The sequence below is a fragment of the Ranitomeya imitator genome, chromosome 5 (assembly GCF_032444005.1).
Source record: "Ranitomeya imitator isolate aRanImi1 chromosome 5, aRanImi1.pri, whole genome shotgun sequence".
NCBI lineage: Eukaryota > Metazoa > Chordata > Amphibia > Anura > Dendrobatidae > Ranitomeya > Ranitomeya imitator.
In genome coordinates this window covers 666,169,800-666,188,404 of record NC_091286.1, presented here as the reverse complement: position 1 = coordinate 666,188,404, position 18,605 = coordinate 666,169,800, and the positions used below count along the sequence as shown (strand labels likewise).

The following is an 18,605-nucleotide window of genomic DNA, read 5'->3' as shown; positions in this document are numbered from 1 at the left end:
TGATTACATATAATCAAATTTAATATATGAATTAAGTAAAAATCACAAAAAGTAGATAAAATAAAAGCTTGCGCACACTGATATTGTATATATCAAAAACCAACCAGCAGGAGAAAATTAAAAAATTAATAATAAAAAATAATAATATTTTTAATTAAAGAAAATAAAAGAGAAAATTAAAAAATTAATAATAAAAAATAATAATATTTTTTATTATTAATTTTTTAATTTTCTCTTTTATTTTCTTTAATTAATTTTGCTTTATTATGAAGTAATTATTCATTAATTATCTATTATGTTTATTATTATTCATTTGTATTTATTTCTACATATTGGGTATTAGCATGGTAATTGTGATTGGTTGAATCCCCCCTTTTTTTCCCCCCCTTTTTTTCTCCCCCTTTTTTTCTTTTATTATTTTTCCTTGGGGGCTATATCCACATGGTAGTTTTAGTGAGGTGCTGTTTTTTTTATATTGTAACACAGCAATTGGATTGTGCAGCACATGAAACCCTTATATATATGGTTATGGCCCCGTTGATCATTTATTTGCGGTAACAGCTCCTTATTACCCCCTCCTTTCCTTGTCCACTTATCTCCATATGTTCCCTAGTATATTTGTTTTCCCACACTGCGCCCCTGGCTGTGCGCGTGTGTGGTCTGTGTCCTGGAGTTCCGGTTCCCCGCGTCCATGTTTCCGTGGTGACGCTGGGTACTCCGTTCCCATGTGGCCGGTCATGTGACGCGGGGACCGGAAGTTCCGGACCTCCTGACTGCGCATGCGCCGGACATACCCGGGCCGCAGCGCTCGGATGTAGACGCTATATAAAGCGTCTCAGCGCAAACGATAGCCACCCCTGATGAAGGAAAGAAGGATCGTTTCCGAAACGCGCGTCGGGTGAGCGCTCACACTATCCTAACCACCGCAGGTACATATTGACTATTTCTTTGGCACCAATTTGTGAGTACTTTTCTATTGATGGGTATTAGTTCGGCTTATCACCGGCACCTGTGCACTTTACTTAAACCACCACCGATAGTCGCAGTGCATCTGGAGTTCTATAAGTTCCTTTATAATTGAGTCCCTGGAGTGGACAAACAGCAGTAGGATAGGGTATATATCCCTTTATCTCTCATTTTGTTCCCTTTCTTTTTTATTCCTCCTTCTTTGTATGCTTTGCACCCTGTCACTTTAATTAGCATATTTGCACTTTAAATATTATGGCATATGCAGTGGATGGTTTTTATAACTAATTTTTATACACAATACACTTTTGCTTATTTGCACATTTTATTGTCCGGGTAATATAATAGAGATATTGATAGATATCAGGAATTTTATATCCCTCCTCCTGCTGCTCTTTTTTTCACTAGTCACTTTGATTTGGCACAGTGTACATTCTGAGGTATTTAGTAAGCTGCCCCCCTCTTCCCCTTCCCCCCTTTTTTTCACAATATTTTGAAATAATATATTAAATTATTTGCACTCATATTCTATATATATATATTTTTTTATAATATTTCATTTTATTTTTGTATATAGTTACAATTTTTACTCTTTGGTGCAGTCATATAATAATTTATATCCTGCTGGTTGGTTTTTGATATATACAATATCAGTGTGCGCAAGCTTTTATTTTATCTACTTTTTGTGATTTTTACTTAATTCATATATTAAATTTGATTATATGTAATCATAGGCATCCTATCAATAAAGCCTGATTCATCCTTATCCCAGCCTTGGTTGTGTCTTTTCGGACTCTGTCCCATGTCACTTTACGTCGGTTGTTAGGTCTTCTTCACAGTGGGTTTTCACTGTACTTCTGCACAGCGCACCCTATACAGTCTTTGAATATTTTATACCATTTTATTTCTATTATTATTGTATTTGCGTACAATCTTGGGTGTACTGTGTTATATACTTTATTAGGTCCACATGGCATGGCAACGTTTCGGCTATAAGCCTTTTTCCTTATAGCCGAAAGGTCGCCACGCCATGTGGACCTAATAAAGTCCACCCTATTTTGAAACTACTTTTTGGAGTGTTGCCTTCCGTTTTTTACTACTAGATAGTTTAATTTGATCTAGTAAATGGGAGCATATGGTTATGTCCAGCACATACAATAAAATATATTGTAGAAATAGTGGGAAAAGTTTCATATACAAAGACATTTTATCACACTGCTATAACGCTAATGATATACAGTGCCTTGCGAAAGTATTCTGACCCCTAGAACATTTCAACCTTCTCCCACATAGCATGCTTCAAACATATAGATACCAAATGTACATTTTTGATGAAGAATCAGCAACAAGTGGAACACAATTGTGAAGTTGAACGAAATTTATTGGTTATTTTAAATTTTTGTGGAAATTTAAAAACTGAAAAGTTGGGCGTGCAATATTATTTGGCCCCATTAACTTAATACTTTGTTGCGCACCTTTTGCTGCGATTACAGCTGCAAGTCTCTTGGGGTATGTCTCTATCAGTTTTGTACATCGAGAGACTGAAATCCTTGCCCATTCTTCCTTGGCAAACAGCTCGAGGTCAGTGAGGTTTGATGGAGAACGTTCGTGAACAGCAGTTTTCAGCTCTTTCCACAGATTCTCGATTGGATTGAGGTCTGGACTTTGACTTGGCCATTCTAACACCTGGATATGTTTATTTGTGAACCATTCCATTGTAGACTTTGCTTTGTGTTTGAGATCATTGTCTTGTTGGAAGATAAATCTCCGATCCAGTCTCAGGTGTTTGGCAGACTCTAACAGGTTTTCTTCAAGAATGGTCCTGTATTTGGCTCCATCCATCTTCCCGTCAATTTTAACCATCTTCCCTGTCCCTGCTGAAGAAAAGCAGGCACAAACCATGATGCTGCCACCACCATGTTTGACAGTGGGGATGGTGTGTTCAGGGTGATGAGCTGTGTTGCCTTTACGCCAAACATATCGTTTGGCACTGTTGCCAAAAAGTTTGATTTTGGTTTCATCTGACCAGAGCACCTTCTTCCACATGTTTGGTGTGTCTCCCAGGTGGCTTGTTGCAAACTTTAAACAACACTTTTTATGGATATCTTTGAGAAATGGCTTTCTTCTTGCCAATCTTCCATAAAGGCCAGATTTGTGCAGTGTACGACTGATTGTCTTCCTATGGGCAGACTGTCCCACCTCAGCTGTAGATCTCTGCAGTGCATCCAGAGTGATCATGGGCCTCTTGGCTGCATCTCTGATCAGTCTTCTCCGTGTTTGAGATGAAAGTTTAGAGGGACGGCCGGGTCTTGGTAGATTTGCAGTGGTATGATACGCCTTCCATTTCAATATGATCGCTTGCACAGTGCTCCTTGGAACTTTTACATTTTTTTTAAATCATTTTGTATCCAAATCCAGCTTTAAACTTCTCCACAACAGTATCATGAACCAGCCTGTTGTGTTCCTTGGTCTTCATGATGCTCTCTGTGCTTCAAACTGAACCCTGAGACTAGCGCACAAAGCAGGTGCATTTATATGGAGACTTGATTACACACAGGTGGATTATATTTATCATCATTAGGCATTTAGGACAACATTGGATCATTCAGAGATCCACAATCAACTTCTGGAGTGAGTTTGCTGCACTGAGAGTAAAGGGGTGGAATAATATTGCACGCCCCACTTTTCAGTTTTTGAATTTCCACAAAAATGTAAAATAACCAATACATTTTTGTTCAACTTCACAATTGTGTTCCACTTGTTGTTGATTCTTCACCAAAAATTTACATTTGGTATCTTTATGTTTTAAACATGATATGTGGGAAAAGGTTGAAAAGATCCAGGGCCGAATACTTTCGCAAGGCACTGTAAAACAATGCTAAAAGTGTTGTTTTATCTACCAAGTTCATGCTCTTTTAGAAGCTGCTCTGATCTGCTGCTTTGGCAAGAATCCATGTGCAAACAATATTTACAAACACTCTCCTATTGCTAGTTTCTCTACTCCCCTCCTCCATGCTCCGTGTTTGTAATGAATGCTTGAGTTTAGATTTTTGCTAGAGCAGCAGTTCAAAGTGGCTTCTCAAAGAACATGTTTATGTATTTTCTACATTAGGAAAAGCCAAATCCTAAATTATACTTCACCAATGAAAACCTAACACAGCTGGTTGCGGATCTCTTTGACGCTGGCATGGAGACAACCTCAACGACCCTGAGATGGGGCCTTCTACTAATGATGAAGTATCCAGAAATCCAAAGTAAGAGACCCACTTTATGTGTGGGAATGTATAATTTTTACTTCATTTTGCTTTTACTAATTAAAATCAAACAGTAATTCACATGCTTTTCTCATTATCTGTATTTATATTATTTTCTGTGGATGATTATTGTGGCAGCCATATTTCTTCTACAATGCTCAGCAGGTCAGACATTTATTTTACACCAGCGACATATGCCTTTCCTACTTTGGACACATCATATGAAGACAAAAATCACTGAAGAAGGATATCATGGTCCTTTAAATATAAGGAACAAGTCAAAGAGGAAGTCCTGCATTTCGATGGCTTTATACTATCAACATGACAGTGCACCTATCTAGGCTTGCACAAGATCGAACTTCTTATAGATCCTTTATCTACCAAGTAGCTATGGCCCTAGACAGAACTGAAGGCCCCAGATCATAGCAATCATACCATAAAAAATAATAATATTCACCTATTTGCTCATGTGACCCTCGACCATAGCTGCTGTCTACCTACATCTGACCCTTTTTTTCCTTTGTAGCATGGCGCCAGCAATCTGTCCTCTTCCAGCTACAATTCAGCCTCTGACATCCCAACACACGTTGTGTAGTCATGATGTGTCACCTTAGCAAAAAGTCAGAACTTTAGGAGATGCATGGTGTGATGTTACAACCGCATGTTGTGTGTCATGACATTGGGGCCTTCTCGGCACCGAAAACCTCGGTTAATATTTAGGATGCCTATTGTTATGCACTAAAGAAAAAAAGAGGCTAGGCAGAGCATTTCTGAGGACCAGACGAGGCATCCATCATGAAATTTAATGGTTTACTACTTTGGCCTACTAACCATAATAGTATAGATTCCCACCAGAAGAAAGAAGAGATTTTGGAATAATGATGCTTATCTAAGAGAGAACTAATTCCAAATACAACTCCATGGAGTAAAAAATAACTTTTCGTTTAGGTAAAATTACAATCTCAACTTTTCTCTTCAGAAGAATATGGGAAAAAAATTGACTACAGGGTAAAAAAAGGTTACATAACCTCTAATTTCACAACAACCATGATTACATCAAATGCCAAAATGGTAATCCTAGACTTCCATATAGGTTTAGGAACGTCCCTTTAATTATCTCTTCATCCTGGATTCAAAAATTTCACAAACAAATGCCAAGTTTCATATGGCATAAAAAACCACCAAGAATAAGTATAAATTTCCTTTTCAAACATAAGGAAAAAGGGGGTATAGCCCTCCCTAATTTACAAGCTTATTATGACGCAAATATTACCCTACAGAGTGGAAAACGGTTTATACCCAACATGAAGCACAATTGGGTTACTTTGGAAGAAGACCAAAATAATCAAAACTAGTGATGAGCAAATGTACTAGCCAATACTCAGCACTCGCCCGAGTATCACTATGCACCGAGTATTTCCGGGATTATTCGGCGGGAGCTCATGTCTCTGCCCTGCAATTCTGACGCTCTTTAGAGTGCCAATGACAATGCAGGGATTGGCTGCCATGCACTGTAATGTCGCAGCCATCTTTGTTGTGGTATTACAGTGATTGGCTGGCCGCACAGCATCATCAGGTCTATAAGAGATGTGGCACTCCCCTGCTCGCCGCATTCTGCTCCGACTTAGCGAGTGTAGGACGAGCTGCTGCTGAGATAGGGTCAGAATCATGCTTTTAATAGTTACTGTGGGTCTGCTACTGTTCAGTCCACAAATCCAGAAACCACCGGAGACTAGATGGAGGTGGATATGACTTTGGGATGGGTGGACCGAGAACTCCTGCAGCTTTTGTTTGTATTGCGGTGTAGATTTTAAACAAGAGTGTTGTTGCTTTAAGAGGAAGGAGTTTAGATGTTTGTGCCTGTTGTATTTCTGTGAAGAGGGTGAGGCTTATATAGGGGAGGCAACTCTGGCTCCCCCTCTTTCTCTCACACGATGGACAGGAGGAAACATTACCCGCCCTCCCACCCTGTTTATAATCTCTGTCCTAAAACTTTTTAATTATTGCTTGTATAATGATAAATGCTTTATTGTATTTTTGAATTTGTCATTGTATATCTTGTACCAGGTTCAATTGTATATTGGCTATAAAGAGTTATTATTTGTGGTAACCTTCTAAGCCCAAGGGAAGGGCAATCCTTAAGCCATGGTTCCCTGGAGGTTTCCTCCACAGGGGGTTTTTCTTCTCCTGAGCGCTGTAGAATGACTCTTTGTGAGTTGGAGGTTTGCCAAGTTTAATCCCATTAATGCTTTTGCAGGTACTTCTTGTTTTTAAGTTTACAAAAATGATTTAATTATAAAAAAAAAAAGAAAAGTGGCAAATAAGACTTGGAATTTATAACCTGTCACGGTTTTGTGGTTTAGGAGTCAGGTGAAAGTTGCAGACAAGTTAAAGTGGACTCATTTTAACTAATAGAGTATGTAAATGCTCATGGTGGTGAGCAGGCTCGGCTTTGGTGGCCAGCCTCAAGGACGTTGTAATAGTAACATCAATCAGAGGCGGGCACAGTGGTTAAGCACAGGAGTGAGGATAATAGGGTCATTGGTGCCCTGAAAGTTTACTGGCTCTGCTCGAATGGCAAGCCAGTGTGTGCCGCCCCTTTATGGCTGTCTGTCCTGGGGCTGTATGTCAGTCAGCTGGGGATATCACAGTACTTGTGAATCCCAATGTACTAGGACTCCACCTGACTCCTACTGTGGTTATTTAATCCTGTGATTTGAATGAAAGTTGTGGCCATTTTGACAACCAAAATAACGTTTTGTGTATTTATTTTAGTACCTTGGTTTACAGTAGTTATGGTGGTTTTAAGATGGAGTGGGGTCCATCCCATATCCAAAAGTCATGATAAACCAACAGTCCTTTTTAGGGCTAATTCGGGGGTCCAGAGATTGCAGTGCTAGGTAGGCAGGGGAGTCTATGTGCACATATCCACATCAGTGCAAGGCCTACAGGCACTGTATGTGTGTACATAGCTCTCACTGCATACCTCCAATAGCTCCATTACTGTCTTCTTCTGCTGCTTCTTTAATATATACCTAGTTGCAGTTATCCATGGCATTTTTTTTGCATCTTATACCTGTCTTTCATTGTAAAGCAATCCATAGCCCCATTTTGTTCTACATTTATTTTCTTGGTCACGCTGCAGACTACAGCATTGGTCATTGTAATTGAAGTGCGTTCAAATCTAAGAATTGTAAAATTTATTTATTTTTGTCCCAGGCATCAGATGTGAGTGCGCCAAAATATATTTATATATTTTTTTTGGTACTATCTACTATTTGGTAGAGTCTTACAACATTTTTAGACACTTTTTTGCTGCCCCAAAAATCTGTAGCTGGTCTAAAAATATAATAGTTAAAGTTCTTAGATTTATCACTGTGAGTTGTACACCACACACATCGCATATCATTGTGCAAAATATCTTACAATTTTAGTAGTTTTTTTTATTTTTTGTGTCATAGCCTAGTTATTGATACAATTTTGTTGGGCCCCAAAAAAATCAAGGCCACATTTAGATCAGTCTGCTATCTCAGGCTGACAGCTGGTGTATCAGTGTTGGAAAAATCTTTTCTTCGCAGGCATAAGTTGCACAGTTCTGTCTGCTTTCCTTGTTCTACTCATTTTTTTTATTCAAAAATTCACAAAAAAACTCACCCAAAAATTATACAGTCTGTTATCTGAGGCTGAGGCCTGGTGTATTTGTGGTGTAAAAATCGTAGCTTCCAAAGCATACGTAGCATAGTTCTCTGTGCTAGCCTTCTTCTACTCATTTTTTAATTTTTTTTCCAAATTTACAAAAAACAAAAATAAAAAATTATACAGTCTAAGGGCTTGTTTTCACTTGCGAGGAACACGTCCGTGTCTCGCACGTGGAAACGAAGCTCTGGTGCCGGCACTGTGTAGAGGAGCGTGCGGCCGCATAGCAACACATGGAGCCGCACGCTCCGCTCCGGAGTGCCGGCACCAGAGCTTCGTTTCCACATGCGGGACACGGACTTGTTCCTCGCAAGTGAAAACAAGCCCTAAATCTGAGGCTGAAGCCTGGTGTATCTATATTGGAAAAATTGTAGCTTTGCAGGCATACGTAGCATAGTTCTGTGCACAAGCCTTGTTCTACTCATTTTTTTTTTTCCAAATTAAAAAAACTATAACAATTATACAGTCTGTTATTTCAGGTTGAGGCCTGGTGTATCTGTGGTGGAAAAATGTAAGCTTTGCAGGCATACTGATCACATATAATTTTTCTCCAAAGAAATATATTTGTCAAAACAAAGACCCACATCATCTCGCTCGACCTTCATGTCCCAGTTTCTAGGGGACCGCAGCACATCACTATTGAAGCCAGAGCAGTGTGAAATGGTTGCTGGTTGGATAGCGGATAATGCTTCCAGTCACTTAGCCACCACCACCACTTCCACCATGTCTTCCACATGGTCAAGTCTGAGTAGCCATGAGTGTGGACAGGATATTGCTAACCCTGATCCTCCTTCCTCCCACCATGCCAAATGCCCTGAGACAACTGATCCCACACTTGGACACTCTGAAGAGCTGTTCAGTTTACCCTTTAATGATTCCAGACTCTCGGCCAGTCAGCGTGAAGTGGAGCCAGATGAGATCGCATGTAGCGATGCCCAAATCTTGAGGAGGAGCAGGGTGTGGATGTGGAAGACGAGGTGGTGGATGACATAGTGACTGATCCAACCTGGAAGGAGGACATGCAGAGCAAGGACAGCAGCACACATGGGGAAGGAGGTGTTATGTGTCGAGTTCCCACCGTTGCACAGGGGGAATCTCGAACCATGTCTGCTGAGGTCTCCCATTCTCCTCCAACCGCAGTGACACCTGCTCAGCGGAGATGTCGATTCCAGCGTCTGGCTCAAGATGATACTGTGTGCTTGGTTACTGCTGCCTTTCCAGGCTCAGCCTTTGTGACCAGCACTGTTCAGAGACAAGCAGACATTCCAGGGACTAAGTCCTGCTTTTCATCTACTGAGCATGCCCGTAGGACGACCTCTCATTGGAGGTCGAAAGTCACATACTCAGGTCCTGTAGCAGCTCCGATTGGACCACTAGGAAGGTCCCTGAAGGCTACATATATAAAAGGCTTGCATGGCCGCTCGGCCTTGTGCTAGTATAGAATTATACTCCTGTGTGTGTGGATGTATGCCTGTTACTGATGAAAGCTCCCAATCATTCCCATCCCTAGTGTTGAATGCTTGCAAATGTTGGAGCTATCTAGCGCCAGTCTGTGCCATCCAGCTCTAGGCACGAGCATACTTTGTCTTACAGCAGCGACTGCCAGTGCGGCGCCGTGCACAACTAGTGCACTTTCCTGGCCCTAGATAGGGTGGTTAGAGGCATCCGCCAGAGCGGCACTGTATGCACATAGTTTGGTAAGTCTTTAGTTCAGTTTTCCATGGCACCGCAGTTGCGGCGCCGAACGCTAGTGGGTCTGGAGGGACTGTAACCCGGTGTCCTTGGGGAAGAGACCTGTGTCCAGAACATTAGCATTCACTCTGCGGTATTGCAGCTCTGTGACGCAACAGAGGTTTGCCTTCTACATAATGGGGGAAGTTAACCTGTCAGCATTTTCAGTTGACAGGCGGATGCGCTTATCTCTATATATAATTGTCTAAGGGGTACTTTCGTCTGTTTGTCAGTAACTTCCATAATGGAAATCCTGGGTCGTTGATTGGTCGTGGCCAGCCGGCCGCGACCAATCAGCGATATTGGGGTGATATTGGGGCGGGATTTAAACACCACCTCACTTTTTACTATTGATGCTGGCTATGCAGCATCAATAGTAAAAACATATAATGTTAAAAATAATAATACAAAAACAGCCTTTCCCACTCCTCGCGATGCTCCGGTCCCAAGAATGCATTGCAGCAAAGACTCGAGATCACATAGCGGTCTCGCGAGATGATGAAGTAGAGGTCTCGCGAGACTGCTACATGATCACGGGTTATTGCTGCTAGGCATTACTGGGAATGGAGCGTCGCGAGGAGCATCGCTAAAGGCCTGGGCTGGATCCGGGGGCCGCCGGAAGGTGAGTATATAACTATTTTTTATTTTAATTGTCCCAGAACTTTGTCATTGTTCACCTGCCTGAGCTGGATTGTACTTCTGTCTCTCTCGTTTGGACTCCTTGGTTGTACAACAAACTCTGACGTCTGCTGCCAGTGTTCTCACATGGAAATTTTCTAAGTAAGGGCCCTCTGGTACTGCAACATTTTAGTACACCTCTCTGCCTCTGGCAGAAGAGATTTAAAGTTCTCCTTGTAGCGTGGGTCTAGAAGTGTCAACAACCAGTAATGAGCTTCACCAAAACTTTTTATAATGCGAAGGTCACGTGAAACGCAGTGCAACATAAAGTCAGCCATGCGTGCCAGACTGCTAAAAGGCCAGACTTTCAAACAGGATGACTGACTATGCTGTCCTCCTCCTCCCTGTGCTCAGGCCATCCCATGCTGAACAGACCATATGACAGCTGTGCTTGTATTATCATCTATAGCTCATGAAAGTAGCTGCTGTTCTTCCTCCTCCTCCTCATTGCCTACCATTCCACATTGGGAAGACATGAAGCTGGACTGAGTGTAATCTCCCTGAATGGTTCCTTGCTCCATGTCCTCTTGCTCTGCCTGCAATGCATCCTCTTTAATTGTGAGCAGAGAGGTTTTCAGAATGCTGAGAAGTGGGATGGTGATTATGGCGTCATTGCCGCTCACCATCTTGGTGCAGTCCTCAAAGTTTTGTAGGATTGTACATATGTCTGACATCCATATCCACTCCTGATGTCTTATGTGTGGAGTCTGAGCTGAATATCGACGGCCTTGTTGATGTTGGTAGTCAACAACTGCCCTCTTCTGCTCACAAATCCTTTCCAACATATGCAGCGAAGGGTTCCAGCGCATGGGGACATCACAAACCAGTCAGTGAGCTGGAAGCTGCAAACGCTGCTGACGCACAGCAAGGGTAGCTGAAGCTGTAGCTGACTTTCTAAAATGGGCAGACAGATTACATACTTTCACTAGCAGATCCAGCAGCTCCGGATAGCTTTTCAGAAAATGTTGAACCACAAGGTTAAGCACATGGGCCAGGCAAGGTACGTGTGTGAGCTCACCTTGACTCAGAGCCGCCACCAGGTTCCGGCCATTGTCACACATGACCATGCCTTGCTGTAGGATCAGCAGTGTCCTCCAAATATCTGACTGCTCTGTCAGCGCTGTCCACTACTCTTCTGCATTGTGCGTTTTGTCACCTAAGCAGAATAGCTACAGCACAGCCTGAGGCAATGCTGCAGTGCTTCCAGCTTCTGAATGTGTTCATTTCAGAGATGGAGGCTGAAGAGGAGGAGGAGGTGCAGGAGCTGTAGACTGTGGGGGCAATCCTGATTGATGTTGGGCCTGCAATCCTCGATGTGGGGAAGATGTGTTCCATCCCAAGGTCTGATTGGGTCCCGGCGTCCACTACGTTAACCAAGTGTGCCGTCAGTGAGATGTAGCAGCCCTGGATACAAGCATTTGTCCACGTACGCCTGCAGAAATACGATTTTTCAAACACAGAAACACCACGCCTCAGCCTGACATAACAGACTGTATTAAATATGTTTTTGTTTTTGGTGAATTTTAAAAAAAACAAATACAAAGAAAGAAAGTAGAACAAGGCTAGCAAACAGAACTATGCCATGTATGCCTGCGAAACTATGACTTTTCCACCACAGATACACCAGGCCTCAGCCTAACATAACAGACTTTATAAAAAAAAAATTGTTTTTGGTGAATTTAGAAAAAACAAAAAAAGAGTAGAACAAGGCTAGCACACAGAATTATGCTATGTATGCCTGTGAAAATATGATTTTTCAAACACAGATACACCAGGACTCAGCCTGACATAGACTGTATAAATAATTTTTTGGTGAATTTAACAAAATAAAAATTTGAACAAGGCTACCACACAGCACTATGCTACATATGCCTGCGGAAATACAATTTTTTGAACACAGAAGCACTAGACCTCAGCCTGACACAACAGATTGTATTAATTTTAGAGGGGGATTTTTGGTGAATGTAAAAAAAAGAGTAGAACAAGGCTAGCACACAGAAGTATGCTATGTATTTTTGCAAAAATAAAATTTTTCAAATATAGATACACCAGGACTCAGCCTGACATAGACTGTATAAATTATTTTTGGGTTTTGGGTGAATTTTAAGAAAAAAAAAGTTGAACACGGCTAGCACACAGAACTATGATACTTTTGCCTGCAAAGCAACGCTACCCAATGGTATAAATTTCTGTGGGACACCCATGGTGTCAATATGATCACTGCGCCCCTAGATGAATTCAGTGAGAGGTGTAATTCGTAAAATGAGGTCACTTATGGGGGTTTTGCTGTTTTGGAATCTCATGGGCTCTCCCAGTGGGTCATGGCACCTGCAAAGCATAACAGTAAAATCTGTCGCTCCTTCCCTTCTGAGCTCTGCGATGTCCCCAAACAGTGGTTTACCCCAACATATGGGATAGCAGCATACTAAAAAACTTGGGGGCAAAAATATGATTTTTTATTTTTACGGCTTTACGTTATTAACTTTTGTGAAGCACTTAGGAATTTAAAGTTCTCACCACTTATCTAGATAAGTTCCCTGGGGGGGTCTAGTTTCCAAAATGGGGTCACTTGTGGGGTGTTTCCACTGTTTAGGCACATCAGGGGCTCTCCAAATGTGACATGATGCCCGCAGACCATTCCATCAAAGTCTGCATTCCAAAACACCTCTTCTTCCCAAACAGTAGTTTTCTCCCACATATGGGGTACCAGCATACTCAGGACAAATTGCACAACAACTTTTTGGATCCACTTTCTCTTGATACCCTTGGGAAAATAAAAAAAACTGGGGACTAAAAGATCATATTTCTGAAAAAAATATGATTTTTTATTTTCATGCCCGGTCATTATAAACTTTAATGAAACACCTGGGGGTTAAAAGTTCTTACGACACATTTAGACAAGTTCCCTGGGGGGTCTAGTTTCCAAAATTGGGTCACTTGTGGGGTGTTTCCACTGTTTAGGCACATCAGGGGATCTCCAAACACGACATGACGACCGCAGACCATTCCATCAAAGTCTGCATTCCAAAACGTCACTAGTTCCCTTCCGAACACTGACGTGTGCCTACAAAGTAGTTTTCTCCCACATATGGGGTATCAGCGTACTCAAGACAAACTGTACAACAACTTTTTGGGTCCACTTTCTCTTGATACCTTTGGGAAAATAAAACAACTGAGGACTAAAAGATCATATTTCTGAAAAAAATATGATTTTTTTATTTTCATGCCCGGTCATTCTAAATTTTAATGAAACACCTGGGGGTTGAAAGTTCTTACCACACATTTAGATAAGTTCCTTGGAGGATCTAGTTTCCAAAATGGTGTCAATTGTGGGGGTTTTCACTGTTTAGGCACATCAGGTGCTCTCAAACGCAACATGGCGTCCGATCTCAATTTAAGCCAATTTTGCGCTAAAAAAGTCAAATGGCACTCCTTCCTTTCCGTACTCTGCCATGCACCCAAACAGTGGTGTACCCCCCACATATGGGGTATCAGTTGTTTCATACTTTTTTGTTAAGTATATAATTCCACATGTGTTAATTCATAGTTTTGATGCCTTCAGTGTGAATGTACAATTTTCATAATCATGAAAATACAGAAAAATCTTTCAATGAGAAGGTGTGTCCAAACTTTTGGTCTGTATTGTACAATATGTCACGAGAAAACAGTGTCAGAATCACCAGAATCTTTTGAAACAATCCAGAGTTAAAAACCTCATAAATGGACAGTGGTCAGAATTGTAAAAATTGGCCCGGTCATTAGCATGCAAACCACCATTGGGGTAAAGGGGTTAAAATTTGCATTCACTCTACCAGATGAGAAACTCTACAACCTCCTAGATCTTAGAAAATTTATTAGCAGCAAAATATCTCTCCCCTTAGTTTTATCTAAGGCTATTAATACTCATTTAAGAAATCCCCATTTGGTTTCAGTGTGGAATATGAAAAGTATATAAACTCTTTTTCATTTAGACACAGAATTTGTCAATCAAAATCACATAATCAAATGGGAACCAGATGTAAATAAAAAAAAAAATTCTACTAAAACTTGGCAACAAACCTTCAAATTGATGTATAAAAACAATATGAACTCCAACATTCAGGAAATTTAATTTAAAATTCTTGCAAGATGGTATCTTACCCCTGTTAGACTCATCTCAGCTCTCTTGTCTGATCCAGACACATGTTGGAGAGGATGTGGATCTAAAGACAATATAATGGACATTTTTTGGTTGTGTCTAAAAATAAAACCCTTTTGGAAGGAGGTTTATGATCTTATTTTTAAAATATGGAAATACAAATTAATTATGTCTCCTAAACTTTCTCTTTTGTCCCTAGACTCTGACTCTCTTCCCATAGATATTAAATTAATCTTCTCTCATATTTTCTCAGTTGCCAAAATGCTTCTAGGTGCCAGGTGGAAATCCGAGACCATTCCCAGTCTCAATATGCTACTAAACAGATTAGCATCCGACAACACCTTCAAATTAGTTTTTGCCTTGAACAACAACTGCCTTACAAAGTATATGTCTTATGGAATTCATTTTTTTCTACCCATGCAGAGTCCTTTACAGCTGATTGATACGGCTCTATAGCCAGTAGATATGTCAAGTGGAAATCTTTTAAGATTGTTGCTCTTTACCGTGTCACCACTCTCAGTGGACTATTGTTTTGCCCTGTTCCCCTTTCTTTTAATTGTTTTATCCCTAATTTCCCCTTTATCCTACCGTATCCAAGTTCACCTCTACCCCCTTTTTTTTCTTCTCTTTTTCCCTTTCCCCTTTTCCCATTATCCTGTGTAAATTTATATTATTATTCTTCATATTGTTTCTATGGTATTATTCGACATACTCCGATAATATTATAAATGTTGAATTTCAACTCATGTAATATTGTCGCATTTAACCTTTCCCCCTACCCTGATATTGTAAAATTTCCCCAAATAAAAATTATTCAAACAAAAATAACTTTCCGTTTAGGGAAAATTACAATCTCAAAATTTGTCTACAGAAGAATATGGTAAGAATTTTTAATACAGGGGGGAAATTAAGGTTACGTAACCTACAATTTCATGACAACCTTGATGATATCAAATGCCAAAATGGAAATCAGGCTGAAATGTTTTCACTTTTGGGCTAGGTTCAGATTGCGTTTTATCAGTCCGTCAGATGGACTGCATTACACCATGGCATAACGCAGTGTAACACAGTCTGTTAACGCTGCCATTTAGCTCTATTTCGGGCCCATCGCTGGCGCACGCCCAAAATGCGGGCTGCAGCAATTCTGGGTCCGTCACTGCTAGCGCAGATAGAGCACCTGCTAGCTCTATCTGCGCTAGCGATATGGCATATTGGCACTTGCGTTAACAGCAGCCAGTTAACACATGTGTTAAACAGGCTGCTGTTAACGAAATGTGAACCTAGTTTTATGGATGAAAGTTCTCACCAAATATCCTTTTTTTACATATAGTTTTATGTGTTTGTGTTGGAAATAGAAAAGGTCCAAAGTGAGATCGATAAAGTTATTGGATCAAATGAGCCCCAGGTCATTCATCGTAAAGAGATGCCGTATACTGATGCCGTCATCCACGAGATTCAGCGATTTGGAAACATTCTTCCAGCCAATATGTCCCACGCTACTACTCAAGATGTAAACTTCAGAGGATATCTCCTTCCCAAAGTAAGAAAAATAAATATTGATCCTTATTTGTTTGTAGCGCCAAATTTAAGTGGTCTCCACTATTTACTTTGGCATAGATAATCACTTGGCAGCCTTTGGCCAGTTTCCCCAGCCAGTCTCCTTGCTTCCTCATCCAGTTGGTGTTCTCATGTTATGTTTCAATCAGTATGGATGGAGTATTTTGTGAAGCAATCAGACAGAAAAGGAAGGAGGAGATTCAGGGCATGGGCAGTGGTGCAGAGGAACGTCAAAGGTCCAAGAGATGATGTTTTGTTTTTTTGAAACCACCATGTGCCTATTTTCTACATAGTGATAAGTATTGTATAACCCTTTATGGACAGGTATTTTCCATTCATTTAACAAATGTTCACAGATATTCTGATTTTGGTGCTTATAGACCCATTGTCCTCCTGTGAACACTCTGCTTATCATATAAATGAAGTCAAATTCCTCAAGTTATTCGTATTTTTGTTTACTTACATTTTAACTGCTCTAATGGTAATACCAAAAATGTATAGGGTTCATTGTACTTTGATTATTTTTTCATAATAAAAATTTTGTATTTGAAATATATATATATTGTTACAGCCAGGGGGTGCTGTGTGTGTGCTTAAGGATGCGCTTGGAGGCATAATAATGGGGATGAGACAAAGTCTGGCAGGATTGTAAATGGCCGGTATGTGTCGCAGAGGTGCTCTGTGCTGTAAGTCCAAAATGATATGGTTATGCTGTGACTTATAGTTCCACAAGCGTTTGTTGTGTTTACTTATAAGGGTGGGCTTATAGGGTTAGCTGGTGAGCTGGGCGGGGCTGGCTAACCACACACGCTCCCATCTAGGGGAGTGGTTACAACCATAAAATGTGACTGAGGTCTGGTCACGTGGTTGAAGAGTGTATGGATCTGTATGGACCATGTGCAAGGTCAGGTCTGTGTTGGAGTCTCCTGGGAGTGGAGACGTCCTGGAAGAACTTAGAAAGACTGTGGACCTGAATGCTCAGGGTGTTGGATTGTCCTGGGATGGACTGGAGTCCTGCAAACGCCTGGTGAGAGTGTGAGTCCTGGAATGCTCAGGGTATTGGATTGTCCTGGGAAGGACTGGAGTCCTGCAAGCACCTGGTAAGACCATGGACTGATGGCCTGTGTTGGAAGTGCCTGTGACGGGACTTCCTGAAAGCTCATGGATAGGCTGCATCTACAGAGTGTGTGACAGCTTCTGTGTTGGTGAAGCTACAGTTCCTACTGCGGGTCTGGACTATCCAAGGTGCCCTGGTCACAAGGACGGTGATCCCAGTGAGACAGTTTTCCCCTGTGAACCAGCACTGACAGGAGTCAGTGTATGGAGCCGGAGCTCCTGTAAGGTAACTTCAGATAACAAGTGGTTATGGGCACAGATGTATCTGCCATTGAAACAGACTGTCGGTGGTGAAAATGTTCCGTTGATGTATGTAAAGAACTGTTTGTGTTATGGTTTATGATGTCTAATAAACCGAATAAGACTGTTTAAGTAGAGAAACCGTGCCTGAGTGCTTAAATCTCGTGCCAAGCGAGTGCCCCCCACTCAGGTAGCATTTCACCACTATATATATATATATATATATATATATATATATATATATATATATATATATTAGGGCAGGCGGAACGCACAGAGTAAATATATATGTTAAATAGGTGCGTTCACAACCCTGGGTTCACCGTGCAGGAGAGAAACCTGCTGCTAGCAAATGGCAGCGCTATATGGCGGGATAAGTGAACTCTGTTACTTCACAGAATCGCAAAGATATGAGAACGCTGTGCCCTGTTAAGCTCACAGAGGATCACAGCTACCTAACTGAGCAAAAGCAAAGAGTGGTCATGCAGTCAGCCTAGCACACGAACAACTCCTCTCCGGTGGAGCCGGAGTTCTAGTGGCTATATGCCAGCCCTGAATACATACTCACCGGAGATGCCGGTATTCTAGGGGCTTATTTCAGCCAACCCTGACCACATGCATTCATGACCACAAGATAGCAAAGCTCATAACATAGGTTGATACTAGCGCATGGCCGTGCGGCCATGTGAACCTTTTATAGCTGCATACATCCAAACAGAGAACAAGAGAAAGCTATAGCCTTAAAATGATATACATGCTTTATTTCAATCAATTAAGAATAAACAAAAGAAAACAACGTAATAACGGTAAAAAGGCTGTGTGGAAACAAAGTGCAACTGATGCAATCGTTCCAAGCTGGAAACAGGCAGTGTCATGGGTCATCAAATAAGGGTATATATAAAGTGCAAAATGCAGCCAAAAGCGTATAAGTGCCAATGTTAGTTAGTAAAAGTGCTAATGTGCTATAGTGCAAAGTACCTATGCGGCAGAGGGAGGCTGGTAGGGGAAGGACTATGGGGCTTCACATAAATGGAAGTTATCTGAGTAGGATATATGGCCTAAATAGGCTCCAAGAGAGTGAGCGAGTCCTAATGCAACAACCAAGGGTGATGACCCTGAAACAGTAACGCACAGTGGCAAAGACACATTTACCTGCTAGCAGTGGAGCGATTCCCCGACGCGCGTTTCGCGTGTAGCTTTTACGAGGGGTAAGGTGTGGAAAGGGCATG

General features: G+C 41.2%; 1 pseudogene; it reads left to right on the top strand.

Annotated features, from left to right (window-relative positions):
* LOC138638725 (cytochrome P450 2K1-like) overlaps positions 1-18,605 on the top strand; it is a 250,088-nt pseudogene that overhangs the window by 191,666 nt on the left and 39,817 nt on the right.